Here is a 17,949-nt window from a genome sequence, read left to right as displayed (position 1 = left end):
GATGGAGATTCCAGTTGTTTGTGTTTGTGAAGTCAGGTGTTTTGTGGAGGTATAGGAGATCAAGGAAGGCTGTGACCTTATCAGCATATAAGGCTAGATATAAATCATCTTGCAGGAGTCTATAACTGACAGGCTATAGGAAGAGAGCTTAGACCTTGTCTTAGTAGCTGAGGGTCTTTACGCTTGGTGATCTGTTTTGACCCAAAACCTGTGGGGTCTTTCTAGCTTTATGATTTGTTTGGAAAGATGCACACTAAAAGGAAATTTTATACTCCATAATTCTTTGCCTCATGGCTGAATAAAGAGAAATGATAACTTATTCTGAGCAGAAAGAAATGCTTTTAGTTATTAATTGGGCAAGATAGAAGGATCTCCTTCCTACTGTGGCTACAAGGTGGCTAAAGGTTAGAGAGTTGTCTACCAAGGTACTGAGAGATCTAGCTGTAATGTGAAGCTGCCTGTAGTGTAAGCTGTTATCAAGATTTGTTTACCATATGTGACAATAGTGCAGTTCTTTACATTTAATTTAAGTCAATTTCTAATTCACCACTGATTTGTATGGTGTAGTCCTTATTGTAGTAACTACAGTATCATATGCTGAGCAAAAGGCAATATCCAGATTGCAGTCATTGGCAAACTTAGGTAGTCAAATATCTGGCTTAGCTGTTTTAATATCTTCAGAAATAGATAACAAACAGAAGAAGTCCTGTTATGAGAGATGAGGAATGCTGCTAGTCACAGTTTTGTTTTACAAGCTATGTGTCAGACAGCTTGCAATTCATCTTACAATGTAAGGGTTTACATTTAGTCCTATAAACATACTTACAGTTCCAGCATGGGTAAATGTCAAAGGCTTTGGTCAGATCCAGGTATGCTATATGAAGTGCATGTCCACTCTCTACAGCTTTACTGACTTTCTTAAAGAAGTTTACTAAATTAAACAGACATAACTCTCCCCTCTTTTGACAGAATCATATTATTGGTCTAGAGTAATACATTTTTTTAAATCAGAGATGCATTAGGGCATCTTTCAGATTTTTTCTGATCTTTTTAGATAAGCATCTTTAAGGTGAGCAGATTTTTATTCATAATTATCTTTTTTCTTTTGTTATAGATCTTAATATTACCATTCCAACAATCTGGCTTATTTTTACAATCACCAGTATATATTTGGTTCTGATTTGGACTGTTTGGTTTATGCTGTTGGTTAGATGTCCTAAAAGAGAAGATTACCAATTTGTAATCAAATTTGACAAGAAATGATGACACAGTAGCAGGTGCAACATTACTGAGAAAGAGGTCAAGAAGAGTTTGATCCCCTAGTGGTTTGGTTACTAGGTCTAGGAATCTTTGCATGTACCCAACCTTTATGACACGGTTGCTCCAATAAATCAATGGAAATTTTAATGCTCTCATGCAAAAGGTATTATTATTATATATGGGTAGTTCCATAAGTGCATTTAGAAATCTTTTGTGATCCCCCTGGATGTGGATGGTGAGGTACATCAGACTATGAATCAATAATTTGTCTTGTTTAGGGTAATTTGAAGTTAAATAATTATGTGTGACGTTTCTGGATTATCTATCTAGAGATAACTGAGTTTCTAACAAATACTGACTGTTCCACTCAGTTTCCAAAAGGTCTGAATGCATGATAGGTGCTAAGACCTGGTACAAAATTAAGTGTTGTCTTCACACTACAGCAAAGTCTCTGCTACAACATAGATATGGATGTGTTAAATTTCTAGGAAATGCACAAATTCTAGCAATTTATAATTAATACTTCTGGCATTTAGCAGGGCAAACTTTATGTGGGCCAGACTTGAACTTATTGCTTGCTCTTTGGTTATGCTAGAATGTCTAGAATGTGAACCTTGCCTTAAAAAAACTATGAGGGCAACTATTTTTTGACCAATAGGTGTAATCCATGGAACAAAAGGTACAGACCACCCTTGGTTAAGCAAGATGAGCTGACAATCATCTTGTTTCAAGCTGGCACTTACTTGATCCTCACAGTATGACAACAGTTACTAACCTATTACCTTCTTTTTATATCTAGGCATCATTCTCATTTGAGGGTAGGATTCCAGGCAGGGTCAGAGTTTTAAGTGATTTAATACCTGCATAGCAAGCTTCAGTATGTCTCTCTTCATGTATTACTGAGATGAGTGCCCCAGGATATTCACACCTGCCTGGGCCACCACCAGCTCATATCATATTTATCCTGTTGAAGGATCTGTAGTTCCCTCATGATGTCATGGATATGGGTACTGGAAAGTCCTTGTTAAGCCTACTGAGTGTGATATTACTGTGGCTAACAATTATGTTACCAATTGCTAGGACATTTCTACATGGATATGCAAACTTTGTGGCTGGGAAGGTTTATAATGTGCAGCCTGGCGACTCACTGAGTTTAAGCGAATATGGTGGACTTGTGTTACTGTATTGCTGCTGAGGCTCTTTTGTCCTGATCTTTTGATGATTGGGAAGTAATTTACTTGCAACCTCAGCACATGTTGGCTTATTGTGATCTTTGGAAGTATGAGTGTATACATTTACTGATTATTAATTATCTGTGTAAATGAGAGGTGGCCTCCCAGGTTATATAAATAATTACATCTGTCACAACTCATCCCCAGGATTCAATAAACTCTGTGCAGGTTTAATGCAGAGCCTACATAGAGTTTACATCTTTGAGAGGCAGTGCGCAGTGAGCGGTAGCAAGCAATGTATATTGATGACGTGTGGCGTGCATAATTTAGGTTTCATGGCTGGCAACAGTGTAGCCAGACAGAAAATCATATAAGTGAATGCGGATGCAATTCTGTTTAAAGCAGAGCAGAATGCCACAATGACTACCAGGACTTCAGAGATAGCTTTGAATCTGTTATTATAAATTATGTCTACAAAGGCCAACATAATGCAAGGACATTTAACCAGAAATAGGGATATATTAGCCATAGATGTCACATAGACATGTGATAGAGTACAATTCAAACATACTTGTCATCCTCTTTGAGCAAGATATGTGGACAAAGATATACATAATGGGGGGGACAAAGGTCCAAAAATAGGGACAGGTTTTTAATATTGCACTTCTGAACATACAACGTTGATAGAATAAATAAGTTGTACATTAGCATGAACTTTCTGAAGAGTGTGAAGTTTGAAACTCAAACATCAGTCATCAGTTTCTGAATTCACTCCCCAATGACATGCCAATGATTTGCCAGAAAACAAAAATGTTATGAGGAAAAAATCACAAATTTGAGAAAAAAAATGGACATTCTGCATAAATCAGGGCAATTGAGAGATATGCAGTCAAATGTATGTAATAGTGAGTCACATCAGTCCAGAGACCATCCCAGTGATACGGCAGAAAGTCACAAATTTGATAAGAAAAACATCTGGACATCCTGGGAATATACGGACAGTTGAGAGGTATGAATGTGAATTATATGGTCCAAACACAGTACAGGACAGTGTACCTACAGTGCAGTGTATTGTGGTATCCCATTCCTGGCATTCTGTACTGAAGCTGTGTTAATGATCTGTGACAGGACATGGACTGTCATGTAAAACAATCACTCAGGAGAAGTGTGTGTATTGAATAGGGACACACAGATGAACTGTAGGAATGAACACAAGGAATAGTACAGGTGAAACCCCTCATGTATAGCAGAGGAGGGCATGTCACTGGAAGATGGTTCTAGCAGCAACCCCAAGCACATATCTATAAGGTACAGTACGGACTGTACAGTGAAAATGTGTTGTCTGTGACTGTCACACAAGGTGATATAACAATGGATGTCTGTGTGAGATAAGCATTCTTACATGAATAATGCAGAGGATATCTATCAGGGATCTGACATACAATTGAGGTAGGGTGCATATTGGGAAGATGTGCAAACAATTATGCCTGAATATGAGTGTACTCTCAGCAGCAGTCTCCATATAGGCGGGCAAAGGTAAAGGATCCTGGAAAACATTACCAACCACAATCATGGATAATATCAGAATAATACTACCACTAATCCCATGCATCTGACATAACATATGTGATGTGGAGTGATAAGAGATGAGCCTGCACACACACACTTGAAAAACTATTATGATACGCTACACTCTGTGGGGGTGTACACTGTCCTGGCACTGTAATATCTGCAGGAGGTGTTAGACTGCTATACTATATATATATATATATATATATATATATATATATATATATATATATATATATATAGTGTGTGTGTGTGTGTGTGTGTGTGTGTGTGTGTGTGTGTGTGTGTGTGTGTGTGTGTGTGTGTGTGTATATATATATATATATATATATATATATATAAAATGCTATATATATATATATATATATATATATATGCTATATGTATTATTATATATATATATATATATATATATATATATATATATATATATATAAAAAAACTATATCACAATCCACATTGTCACGAATGACATACATGCCATTAATATTGTCAAACACCTACAGTTATGCATATTCCACAGAAAGAAGCCTTAAATCTTGCCTGTGATATAAATAGTACCTGCTGGAGAGACAAATATGTATCACAGAGACTATCTTGTCTCTGGAACAGGCTCCTCATCCATGTGAAACAGAGGTCTTCCCTACCCCAATTCAAGTGCAACTTGGACAATTGGATGGGAATAGGAAATTCATCCTTGGTTTGGCACCTATGTCTCTAGTGGACACAGGTAACCTGTAAATGGTTCATCTCCCAGGCCCCTGCTTGTAAATGTTTCATCTCCCAAGTCCCTACTTATATTTATCAAGGTATCACAACTTGTCAGATATTTGGGATACATGGCTAGGCTTAAAAAGGCCCTTCTGGTGGTTAGCCTAGTAAACATCTATGAACCTATGAACCTATTGGTGTTCTGTACCATCAGACAGTCATGTATTTTCCCAGGAAGGACTACCTAGGTATGGCCAATAAGCTGTGTGACAGCACACTGTGACAAAGGTGGTACAATTCAGTTACACATCACTGGAAAATGTGTAGAGAGATACACAAAGAAGAGTGCATTGTACAAGGTTATTGGTGTGATGAAGGCTGAGAACCATTAAGATATTATGGCCTCTGATGTGCATGCCCTTTACATACCCAGTACTTGTGTTACATTCAAGGGAGTAGTCAGCAGTCTGACAACATGCTGATGGATGTATCACTTACCATCTATCCCAGGACATGGATCACATACCTGTTGGTCTGACTATAGGATGTGATGTCCACATTATACTTGGGAGGTGTATTTGTTTCCCTCCATGTTTCTTGTCAAAGCAGTTGTTGTCATGGCTGTGGCAGCAGTTTTTGGTATGTGTTGATACTATCTGTATTATACTAATATCATAGTTGGAGTCAATTTATTCTTGCCCCATTTGATTTGCAGATGTCCAGCATTTCCAGTAGGACAAAGTCTGAGACTGGTCTGTAGCTCTCAGACATAGGTCACCTTTCAGCCGCTTGTATGATACCAAGTACACTGACAGGTCTTTCAGTTTTTCCATGTAAGTCATGTTTGGAGGCCCTGGAGTCTCACAGGCACAGTCCTGTGTTTTCTCCAATTGCTGCAGGTGTCTAGTGAGGTACAGACAGAAGGGAACATTGTACTCAACTGGAGGTCTGATAAGGGTAGAGTACAGCAGAGGTATGACCACCCTAGTCTTGGATGTGAGGCCCATATGTATGATGTGCACAATGCAGAATGTGTGTGCCACCACTATGGATATATAGTGATGAAAGTGTAGATTGTGATCATGTGTTCTCAAGTCTCACAACACTGTGCTTGAGGTTACAGGGGTGCTATGTATATACTAATTAGCAGGGGAACTTCATTACCAAAGGGGACAATGAGCCACTATATGCTGTAAGGTGAAGTCAGCGAGTTTGGCATCAATAATTTGTGTTTGGCAGCCCCTTCCATAATATGTTACCATAATCGGGGGAATGCATATTACTGCATCCCATTACCAGTCATCTGCAAACATGGTAAGCCATAGGCCATCTACCATTGCCTGCACTTTATGGAAGCAGTTTTCAAACAGTTAAGGGCCCAGAACAGATCCTTGTGTTATTTTAATGGTAATTGGCTATTGCTGGAGGTGCAGTCCCCAACTTTGAGAGTGTGTGTTATGTCAGTGAGTCAGCTGCCTATCCCTGTACTACTGTATGGCTTATTTTCCACATGGGTGATCTTGACTATGATGCATGAATGGGGGATAGTGTCAAAAGCCTTGGATAAATCAACATAGGCAGTATGTCCTGTCATACCTCATCCATGTCTGTGGGGTCAGTATCCAAGAAGTGAACAAGTTTCAATAAGCAAAGATCTACCCCTGACAAAAAAAAAATAGGTAAGGTCAAATGTGTTGAAGGTCACCTATGTTCCTGTGGATATTGTCCATTCTGATTCCTTCCCTAGCCTTGCAAATAAATCTTTTTATGCATAAAGGTCAATAGCTGCAGTTCTGCATGTCACCAGATTGATGTGCACTGCATAGCACACATCTGATATTACATTTTGTACTGTGGTTGATATATGTGTCGAAAAAGTACTGAGACACCAGCGTTGTAGTGCTTGGGGGGGGGGTGGCAACAGATGGTTGTATTGTAAATATGTGACATATTGTTAGATACGGCCCTCAGTTTGTAATTTTATGTATGTAATTTCATGTCATACAGACGAATGGACAGTAAACAGCAGTAATACAGCATAATATGTACATTTCCATACTGTGGCGAGCAGCGGGTTTGTGCGACAGTTAGCAAAGTGCATACATATGTGTGATACACATGTTTACATGTAGCTATGCAGTGAGAAAACATGAACCAGTCTGCTAAAGTCTGACAGTATTTATTGAGTCTATGAAATACACCTGATGCTTAACTAACTCTATGGCAGCATGTGTTAATGCATTGATACATTCCTTGTTGGGGCCAGATAGTACTAGGTTGGAATGCAGGTATATCTAATACTTTTAAATACATACAAATACATTGTCACCATTCCCCATTGCTCTGCGTTGGTGCAAAATGTGCACCTTTATGTAAAATTGGTTTGAGGTGAAATGGGTAGATAGGACAGTGATGAAATGGGGAACAAGCAGGGGGAATAACAAAGGGAAAGCAGGACAGGACTATGCAGGAGGGAGATAAGAAAGAATCATAGCTATCCATTTCTTTAACAGTGTAAGGTGAACATATGTGGATAATATTACTTGAATTTGGACTTTCACCTCCACAGAGGGGGGTGACCACAACACAATCATTTTGCATAGCCAGTTGGACCATATGATGATGTGAGGTATTGTCAGCTATGCCAGGAGAAGTAAGGAAGTGGATGTGTAACATATACCAGCACAGCTAGCTGGAACTTTGTAAAGAATTATATGTTATTTGTACATCAAACTGATTTGTACAGATGCTTGTGTTGAAAAATGCATTTACAAAGCTGCTTGTGTTAAAATGGATCAACAGTGTGCCCTGCTGGACAGAAACAAAATATACATGTATATCAGACTGTACTGAATTGTAGCTGTTTAAATGTGTATGTTTTAGCAGAGTATACTGGAAGAGAAGAAGTTAAGGTCAGCTCCAGCTAACTATGAGAAATAGTAGGAAATTAAATTACTGGACTTAGGCCATAAAGATGTTATCTCACTAGTTTTGAATGAAGCCAAATACGCAATGTCTGTAAGAAGTATGATTTATTAGCTCCTGTAGGAAGTGTGGAGTTGTTTTAAAGTTTTATGACTTCCAGGAGCTGCAGCAGATCTTAGCAAGGTTCTGTGTGTGTATGCGTAGTATTGACACATAGGTGCTAAATTCTGGTGGTTTCTAGCAATGAGGGGGTCGCATGGGAACCAGAAGTCAGATGACCAGATGTGCACAATGCCATTCTGGAATCCATCACTAAAATAATGTTTAATACTAGGTGAGAATGAAATTTTTGGGCAGCCTGTTTCTTGGAACCTGCCATAGAAAGATCCCTCACCTACTTTGTCTTGCCTTGCTCTAGTAAGTGACCAAGGATAGTAATTCTCTAAATCAGTTAGGAAAATATAGTGAGATAAGTTAAGTACTGTTTTCTGGAACTGTGTGAATCTATTCATCTGTGTTATTTTAATATTTCCTGTGATATGAAACTCTGGTGCTCACTCTAAATAAATATTTAGTATTTTCATGTTCTTTTCTTATTTATTATGAAATACATTTAAACTTTTCATTGTGGAAGGTCCTTTAGAGAATATTTTAACCTTTGAGAGTACTCATATGTTTGGTGACTCTGCAGCCACTCCTGAAAGTCTTACTGCATTGGTCAAAATACTACCATTTGTATTAATATTACTTTCAATTAGTCTAATTGTGTACCCTTGTAACAGCCTTGGAGTACCTGGCCTTGGAGTGTCTGGTGGTGGTGTAACTACCTTATAGTCTGGGCATAAGGGGGCAGAGTGTGAGCCTTTCCCAGGTGTGTGTGTGTGTGTGTGTGTGTGTGTGTGTGTGTGTGTGTGTGTGTGTGTGTGTGTGTGTGTGTGTGTGTGTGTGTGTGTGTGTGTGTGTGTGTGTGTGTACATGTGTGTCTGCGTGTGTGTGTGTGTGTGTCTGTGTGTGTGTGTGTGTGTGTGTGTGTGTGTGTGAAAATCAAATCTCACAGTGTGTGTGTGTGTGTGTGTGTGTGTGTGTGTGTGTGTGTGTGTGTGTGTGTGTGTCAGTTACTTGGAGCAGGGACATGAAGCTCTGGTTTCACAGAGAGGGTGCTGGAGGACTTGGCTTGGACACTCAGCTGAGGACTTAACCCTATAGCTGTGCTAGTGGGAAGCCTTAATGGGGCCTTGGGGGAGACAGATATAAAGAAATCCAGATCCTGGGCTGACTGTGTTCCCTGTGTGCTCTTAAGGGAAATTATGCTTGATGCAGAGCATACCTCTCAACCTAGAAACATCACAAATCTGGACAAAGGCCCATGAAAAGTAGGTACAACTGGCCAAAAATCAGGATGCTAATTTACATAACATTTGCATACATAATTATGTAACCCCACACACTCCAATTTAATTATGAGATATCATCAACATGCATTTTTTGCACAGTAAGGTATGAACATCTAATTTCTGGCATGGTGGCATCCATTCATTGCTTGCAAACTATGCAGCTGAAAAAGCATCAGGGGAGCATTGTAGCATACACTTTTAAGCAATAGCTCTCACCCCTTTACCTCCAGAACTAGGGACAAATGCCGAACTCAAAAGTCTTCAGTTTAAAAAAAAAACTTGCAGAAGTTGGCCTAGACTGTTGTTCTGTGTTCCTTGGCCCACAATAATGTGTGATGAGAAAAACAGTGAAAAACAGTAATAAGTAACCTGCGTTACCATAACAGTTATTTTATTAATCAGACAGTGCACATTAACAGAGATTCTATTATCAGGTTTCTAAATGAACAATGTCAATATTTTTTAAAGAAGTATCCCTAGTTTGGGACCATCATCAGGATTATCTATTACTTTGTCCCTGACTCATAACATAAGGGGCTGATAGCTGGGTCCCTCCACCTGTACCCATTTCCAATATTTACACTGATCTCAGAACACTTCAAGTAATTATGAGTATAGAACACCACCACCACCCTGGCAGAATGAAGCACCTGAAGTCCTGCCAGTACCTAGAATATTATCCCTGGTGGATTTCCTTTGACTCTAGTTCCTGACCCCCTTTGCCTGACTGAGTATTTGCAAATCTACAGACCCCTCATCTAGCTTTTTATGCTTATACCCCAAAGTAGGCATAAACAGGTGACAGACAGACCAACAAAGCAGTACCTGTGGTGAAGGTAAGCTACACACTGTACTTTGTATGCATATGTCTTTGCCCTTCTTTTCACTCTGGTTATAAATTGCAAGCCCTGAGAAACACAGATAATTTCACAGACAGCAGCTGCACTCCAAGAGTTCTAATAAAGGCAGATGTGGCACTCGTACCGACAAAGCACCATCCACAGCTACCCACAAAATATTAACATTGCACCTGTGGTCCACATACAGAAAAAGTGCAGCCTGTTTCTTTCACTTAAAACTTAGTTTAAAATAGATATGTATGCATGATGCAAAAATCACCCCCAAAGGCAGCATCAGCCTCTATAATACCAGACAAGCTGAAGAAAATAATGGGAAAAGATAAAAGTACATGTTAAGGTGTTATGTGCCTACATTTTTTCAGATGTTGAAATGTTAAGAAATCCAGGCTTTGCAGGAAAAACTGGACCATATTAAATAAGCTGCGAAGAATTGTGCAAAGATATGGCAAAATACAAATCAAGTCCAAATGGCAACCTGCAGGAAATAATACTCTGTCTTACCAAGAGGTAAGTTTGTATCCTTTCTTTGGTTGCCATGTTATTGTGGGCTGACATCTGATGACTCCCAGGTTAGGCTGATGCTGAACAGAGTGTCATGAACCTTAGATGTTATCTTATATCCAGGGTTACAGTGTTCCAAACCAAGTATACTGATTACCATTCTCCTGCTTGAGAAGGTTTAGTCTGTCCCATCAGAGTAGATTCCAGCTGAACAGAAAGCTTAATGCTAAGCTGGGAGAAAAAAAATACAGTAACTCTGTTACTATGCTGAACCAAAATCTGGCACTACACTGATACAGGGTTGACCCTGTCACCTCCAAATCCTCTCTATGAATGGAGATTATAGCATTGCACTCTTTCATTAAAGGGGAACTAACATATATTTAATTTAATTTGGCCTGCTATAGGGTAATGCCACGTACATGTGCAGTTTTGTGAATTTCGGTTAACCACTGATGGAGTTATCAGTGCCATGTATGTATGCTTTCTTTATAAGAAGTCATTTTAAATGGTCCGTATGAAATCAAAATATATTTTAGAGTGAATGTAACTAAAAACATAAGAGAGGAAAGCATCACATATTCTGATCGAACTAAGGGGTTCCAACTTCCTAAAATAAGCAAGTGGACATCCAAATTGTACTCATTGCTTAGATTTATATTGTGGCAGGCGATGAACTTAACAGTAAATTAGAAGAGCTTTGATTGAGAACTATATGGTGCCATCATTCTTGTCCTTGATGGTGGAAAACAGGCTGCAAGGGAATTGCAGCAGATCACCGATTATTTATTTGCCAGTTTGCAAGCAGATAATTAGCCAACGTTCACAAACATGTATAGGGCGTTGAATATAATAACACATTGATGCATCTCTTGTCATATAATGTGAATTTGGATACTAAATCATGACAGCTGTTATGGGTGTAGACAGGCATACAAAATGTATGGTATCATACTGTTTTTTTATTTATATTTAACACAACGATACCAAATTTTGAGGCCATACCTCTCACTACAGTAAAAGGACTCTGCCCAGTTAGACCTTCCAGTCAGCAAACAAAAACAGAGACCATCAACCACAGAACTAAAAGATGAAAAGAAGTGCAATCTTTGGGAAAGAAAATAAATGGGAAAGTTCACTGACAGTCTATCAACACAACAAAAATCAAAGCACCTAGCCAAAAGCTTAAAAGATTCCCTAGATGTCTGGTCTGCACAAGTGCAACACACAAAAGCTCAAAAGAAAAAAATCTGCAAGTAATAAGATAACATACATAAATGACGCAATCAGAAACAATGCCCAAAAACTGCACAGGCAAACAAAAGAGCTACTGCACAGTCAAAGAAAAGAACAGTGCACCCCCTCCCCCCCAGCAATACAGGGCATCAAGTTCGGAAGAAGTGAGCAGTTAACCTTATATCCTCTGCTCATCCCACATTTAAGTTAATAATAATGGCTATATATGACTAATAGTCTTCAGCTTAAAAATTATGACTGAATACTAGATCTTGACAACTACAGATGTCTTCTATGTAGTTCAGGGAGAAAAACTAGGATACAATCTAAAGGAAATAAAGCTGTTTTGTGTGGTTTCATTTCAGTATTTCGGGTGGGTGGGGAGACAGGCAAACACATCGGTACAACTGTAATCCCAGAATGAAACATCTTTGGGTAGTTGCATTTGTGAAATACCTCAATTCTCTGATTTAAGCTTTGTGACAACAAATAGTATTTTGACTTAAACATATTCACAAATGCCCAAACTGTTTTTGAAGTGATTACGTCAAGTCGTTCTATGAATAAAAGAAATACATACAAGTTGACACCAAGACTATAAAAGGTTTGCTACGTTATAAACCATTCAATATTGCTGCATTATTGCAAAGTAATGGTAGAAATTCACTGTACCTTTTGTTCCTCACAGTAACGTTAGCAGCACTTGAAAGCAGGTGGGTTTGGTGCTGCATACATGCCTCAGGTTGCCAGAAATTAAAGAAAAAATAAAATAAGCAAACGTAAATGGTCTATATCAAGGAGATGTACATAACATTTACAAGTATATCCAGTGCCAATTCATAAGCAAACTCAGAACAGGGAACAACTAAATGTGGTTAAGTTAGACTGGTACACAAAGTGCAAGTCTACTTACTTTAACTGAATATTTCAGTGAGGGACATTGCAAAATAAATGAATGTTTACAAGTATGTTTATATGTGGACCATGTCCATTTGAGGGACATTGCAAAATAAATGAATGTTTACAAGTATGTTTATATGTGGGCCATGTCCATTTTCAAGTGAAGTCCTCTTTCATTGCCTGCAGTAAGTTGTGGGTGGGCCTGCGGCCATAAACAACTTTTTTGTTTTTTAAAACTCTCTGACAGGCAGGCAGGGGTCAGACACTGACTCATGAGGCTGACGTCATCACGCATGCTCTTGCACATTCATAACGCTGCAGGATATGCTGGCGATCCGCAATGATGTCGGCATTAATTAAAAATTGTAAATAAAGAAAAAAATTGTGATTTTAAGGGGCCACTCAGAAATTCGTGGCACCCCATTACTTTAGCCTCAAAACTGAGAAATTCCAAGAAATTCAGTACTGTTGAGAGGTATGGCTGTCATGAGAGCTAGATGATGAGTTGGTACAAATTTGTGACTTTCTTAATGCTGGTGATCCTGCAGACACTGATGTGTCAATGCTGCAGAAACATGATCAGGACCATGACTGAGAGGTTCTGTTTGGTGTAGATGAACACAGACGTAGCATGCATGAAATCTGATGTGCTTTTTCCCCTCTCAGACTAATTAAAGTACTTTCTTGAGAATTCTTGTAGTCCAATCTGATCTGCCCCGAGTGTCTAGATAGTACCCTGTCCTCCTTTTCCAAGATTGCTTGAGTCTGGTAAGTGCTAACTAGTGTATTACACAGATACATGGTGTGCCACCATAATATGCATCAGTGTGATTATGGCATTATCTCTAATCTGTACCATTTCAAGCATTGTTGGAAATCTTCACGCATACCTTGGAAGACTGACCATTTTCAGCTGACTGTCTGTGGCAGTGCTATGAGCCCTAACAATGAAATGGTATATTTACTGCTGGGTAACCAATGTTTTACATGCTTCCTAGGGTAGCTGTAACAAAGCCCTGTGCCTGTCTCCATTTATGGATGTGTCACTGTGGACACTGCTTCCTCAGAATGTCTGCCATCATCCTGATAGTGTTCATCTGGGGTTAGAGATACAGAAGTTGAGATGAATGGGTTTTCCTCTTGTACAAGCACAAGTGTACTGTCAGCATGTGCTTGACTTTGTGATGCACTGTCACATCCTGCAGAGTTACTAACATGTGAGGTGTGAGATCCTGCCATTAAACGTGGGGACTACATGCTACTTTCCTCAGGCTGCCTCATAAATATAACTGTGTCATCATCATCATCATCTGCAACAGCCATTCTGCTGCTCCTATCATACAAATGTATTGGTAAAGGTGAACTGTTTGTTTATGTTGCTGACCATGTAAAATGATTTGAAAATATTACTAATAAAGAAACAGTATACAGTACTGTATGCTTATTAAGGAGGTGTGTGGGACACTTACCATGTACACTGCCTTCATTATCATTCTGTAAAGGTTCTCCTATTAATAGTAATTGTTTAATCTAATCATTCCATGTCAACATTAAATTCTCTATATAAATATATGTTACTGTTTTTAAACCAACCTTCTTGAGAAGATGAGTGCTGCTGCTACAGACATTGATACTAGCCAGTGTCCACACCACCTCTAATTATTCCAGTACCATCATTTTCTGTGTCTTAGTCATTCCCATGGATGGAGAAGTATTCCTCATCTGGTGTTCAAGGGATAATTGTTGGAAGCCCCTCCCCCCAGTACCAATACAGGAAATTGCATTCTGCTTCATCTTACTTCTAGCACATCCTGACATATAATTTGCCCTCTTCTTGAACTATGTTAATGTGTGGTTTCTGTCACCCACTGCATTGATGTCCATGATAACTTGATTCTAGGTTTTTGTCCAGAGCTTGTTTGGGTCCCCTAAACCCAAAATATGTTTCCTATATGTCTTAAGGGATGCCCATGAGGATGTGATTTTCCCCATGGCTGAAACTGTCCTTGCTCTGTCTTGATACGTTGTTTTCTATCACTACTGCACATGAAAAAAGGCCACAGTGATGCATAAAAAAATGTTGATTTGATCATCAATTAAGCTACACAACAATGACCATATGTGCCTGTCATCCTTCTTTAAAAAGTTAGGAAGCATAAACCCAATAATTATATACACACATGCAAAATCTCAGTCCAGACAAGTAAAGTTGTGCTATACTAATGTCTGCAGTATCATAAATATATTCAGGACAGTAAAGCAATCACTTTGTTAACAGATTCATCCTCTTCCTACCCCGACCCTTTTCATGTATCCATAATACTCTCCTTGTTTATTTTTTACTGACACTCAGAAATTTCCAAGTAGGTTGGCATAATGGTTAAGGTGTTTACCTTACAAACACAAAGTGCAGGCTTTGTTTCTGACCTGTAGTGATTGCGTAGTCTTAAAATGGCCCATAAAGTCAGTTAACCTAACATGGATCTATAAACAAATCAACAAGATACATACACGTTCAGCCAACAACGCATCCTTACCAATTCAGTACTTTGTAATTAAAGCACATATGCAATTATATCAAAGTAAGTTATTTTCTCAGTGATTACTAATCACTTCCACTGCTGTAGCAATAATTTTCTGCTTATAAATGATAGCTTTATGCTATTCACTAAAGCCATGTAATATGCCCATCATATCAATAAAATCATATTTCTTCAAGATAACTCACTAATTTTACATCATACTGAAGTGTTTCATTTTAAATTGCAATATTTTTATTATTTTTTACTTTAAAAAAGTCCATAGTTTACTAAATCATTTGCTGCCTAACTTAAGTAATCACAAGCTAAAATGCCATTGCTGAACTATTTCACATAAATTCAGGTATGTTTATGCATTTTTGTATGCAAATTAGGTATCTTTACATTTATCTCTATTTATTGCAGTAATACGTGAGTGTGTATGGCCACTTATGCAGGTAAATTTCTCTTGGCTCCTCATGAATGCAGCCTTGGGTTCAAGTGAATGCACTGTGGAAGATGGTGGAGTCTCCAACATGCCATGGGTTGGGAGGGTAGCCTAATGGTTAAGGTGTCTGCCTTACAAACACAAGGTACAGGGTTTGAATCTCACAGGGGATAATTGACTAGGCTTAAAATGGCTTGCAAGGGCAATTAGCCTAGTACTAATCTATAAACCTATGAGCACACAGACAGCCTCAGATATGCTCAAAGCTGAATATATTTAGAAAAATGCAAAATGAAGTCATGTATGAAAGTTTGCACAGTCATCCATTATAATCTCTGCCCATCTAATGTCATCTGGCATACTTTCTCACCTTAAACCACTCAACATTTAATAAAAGCTGGTAATCACTCACATATGAATATGATTTCTGCAACTCCCCTCCAAAAAAATAATACTGCAAAAATTAATGACGTTCAGCTGTAATACTTACTTTTAAAAAGGTAGCTAAGGCAATGCCAAGTTATTGTAAGTAATACAAACAAAAATTTTAATTGCATTCTGTTTATTATCCACCAAATAAATGAAAGGTAATTTTTGTTTTCATTTAATGAAAAAGAATATCTATGTGACAAAGCATTTTTGGTTAAACCAAACTTGCCAATAATGACAGTGCCTGCTCTAATGCCCCTGATGGTTAATTTGGTTTGGTTAAGGTGATGTCACACCCCAGAGGAAGTGGTTCTAAATCTGTGAACCACAGCCCTGCTCATACTTTTTTTCATTCTGGTTCTAACACTTAAAAAGATGGCAGCACATGTAAAGGCATGACGCCACTCTGCAAGCTAGTCAGGCAAGGGGACCCTGACAATGGGAGTCATATCTGGACAGGATCCAGGTGTGCATGAGAGGAAGTGAGTGAGAAAAGATTGACATCTGCCAGGAGCTGGGTCAGCATGTGTCATCCCTGACAGGAATCACTCACTCCAGCCAAAAGTGCCTACACTGGTACAACGACCTACAGAAATGTAGGCTGAACCAGCTGGCTATGTCAATATATAGACAGAATTAATGTGAACCAACAGCTGAACTACAGGAAGCAACCAGAAAATCAATGCAAGGAATCACGAATTTTGACCTAGGTTTCGTCTTTAATCCGACTTCATCAGAACACAAATTAATAGTGGTAAAGGAAATACCTTATATACACATTAAAAATGACATCATCACCAATCAACTAAATAATTGCCTAATACAGTCAATTAACACAATTAAATTGATTAAAAGGCCAGCATACACCAGAAAAGAAAAGAATAGAAAAACCCTATTCTACTTTAAAAATAAAATAAATTGAATAAAATGTTTGTACATAATTTAACCTTGTCAAACTGAATTTGATACATTACAAACATAAAATTCCACATTATTTTTAAATATCCCTACTTGCACAAAAAACAAAAAACAGAACATTTCAGTAATATAGTGTGATAAAAATGCATACTAAATCACCCCAATATGTTTTTTAATTTTAAAATGGGCATTATCGAAATACAATCATTAATTCCAGGAAATTCTTGTGCATTAAATAACAACTGCCATTTCGTCTCAGCTATATCTAAATGCACGTCAAATTTCCTTTCTAATTTATCCACTATAATTTGCTGTAATACACAAAACTTGAATTGATGCCCACTATTGCTATCAATGTGTCTATACAGGGCATTAGTCTTTTTCTTTAACCTTATATCTGACTGATGTTCAATAATACGGTCTCTTAATGCCCTGCAGGTCTTTCCTATATAAAAAGCTGGACATTGTGTGCAAGTCACCACATAAACAACGTTTATAGTGTGACAATCAAAATGGGCTCCAATTCTAACAGTTATTCCAGATACCTTAAATAGAGCACCCGTAACGTTGATCAAGTGACACACACTACATCTACCACACTTGAAATTCCCTTTGTTCCTACCAGTTATGGTTTGTGTGGTGCCACTCTTCTCCAATAATTGCTTAAAGGAAATGCCTTTCCTATAAACACATTTTGGTGGTCCCCCTAACTTCCCACTAACTATATGATCTATTTTTAAGATTTTCCAATTGTTGACAATAATGTCGACAACATAAGGGGCATCAAATGAAAAAGTGGTGATAAAATATAATGCCTGGTCGCAACCACTCCGTTTATCATTCCCATCATTTCTGAGTCTGATTTCACGCATGGGTACAGTGTTACCCCCAACATGCTCGTGCCTAATACCCTGTTTACCATACAATAGGGCCCAATAGACACCTTTGGCCCTTTTGAGTTTAACTTCATCAGCTACGCATTCACACAATGCTACTGGATACCCACGCCTAATAAACATTGACTTGATGAATTCAAGCTCATTGTTAAAATCATCCTCTATACTTGTCATTCTCGCTGCCCTGACCATCTGCCCTTTAACTATTGCC

General features: G+C 38.3%; 1 protein-coding gene across 6 annotated transcripts in view; it reads right to left on the bottom strand.

The window, feature by feature from the left end:
- Positions 1-17,949, bottom strand: part of TPPP3 (tubulin polymerization promoting protein family member 3) — a 354,310-nt gene that overhangs the window by 165,882 nt on the left and 170,479 nt on the right. For 4 of the 6 annotated variants that reach the window (XM_044081377.1, XM_044081381.1, XM_044081380.1 and 1 more), the window contains one exon: positions 12,301-12,365. The exons of the other annotated variants lie outside the window; for them this stretch is intronic. The gene's annotated coding sequence lies outside the window, so the exon portion shown is untranslated. The remainder of the gene's footprint in view (positions 1-12,300; positions 12,366-17,949) is intronic. 6 annotated transcript variants of the gene reach the window in all.

The sequence above is a fragment of the Protopterus annectens genome, chromosome 8.part0 (genome assembly GCF_019279795.1).
Source record: "Protopterus annectens isolate FY-2018-M chromosome 8.part0, PAN1.0, whole genome shotgun sequence".
NCBI lineage: Eukaryota > Metazoa > Chordata > Ceratodontiformes > Protopteridae > Protopterus > Protopterus annectens.
The sequence above is the reverse complement of the archived record's forward strand: the minus strand, read 5'-3'. Positions and strand labels throughout refer to the sequence as shown.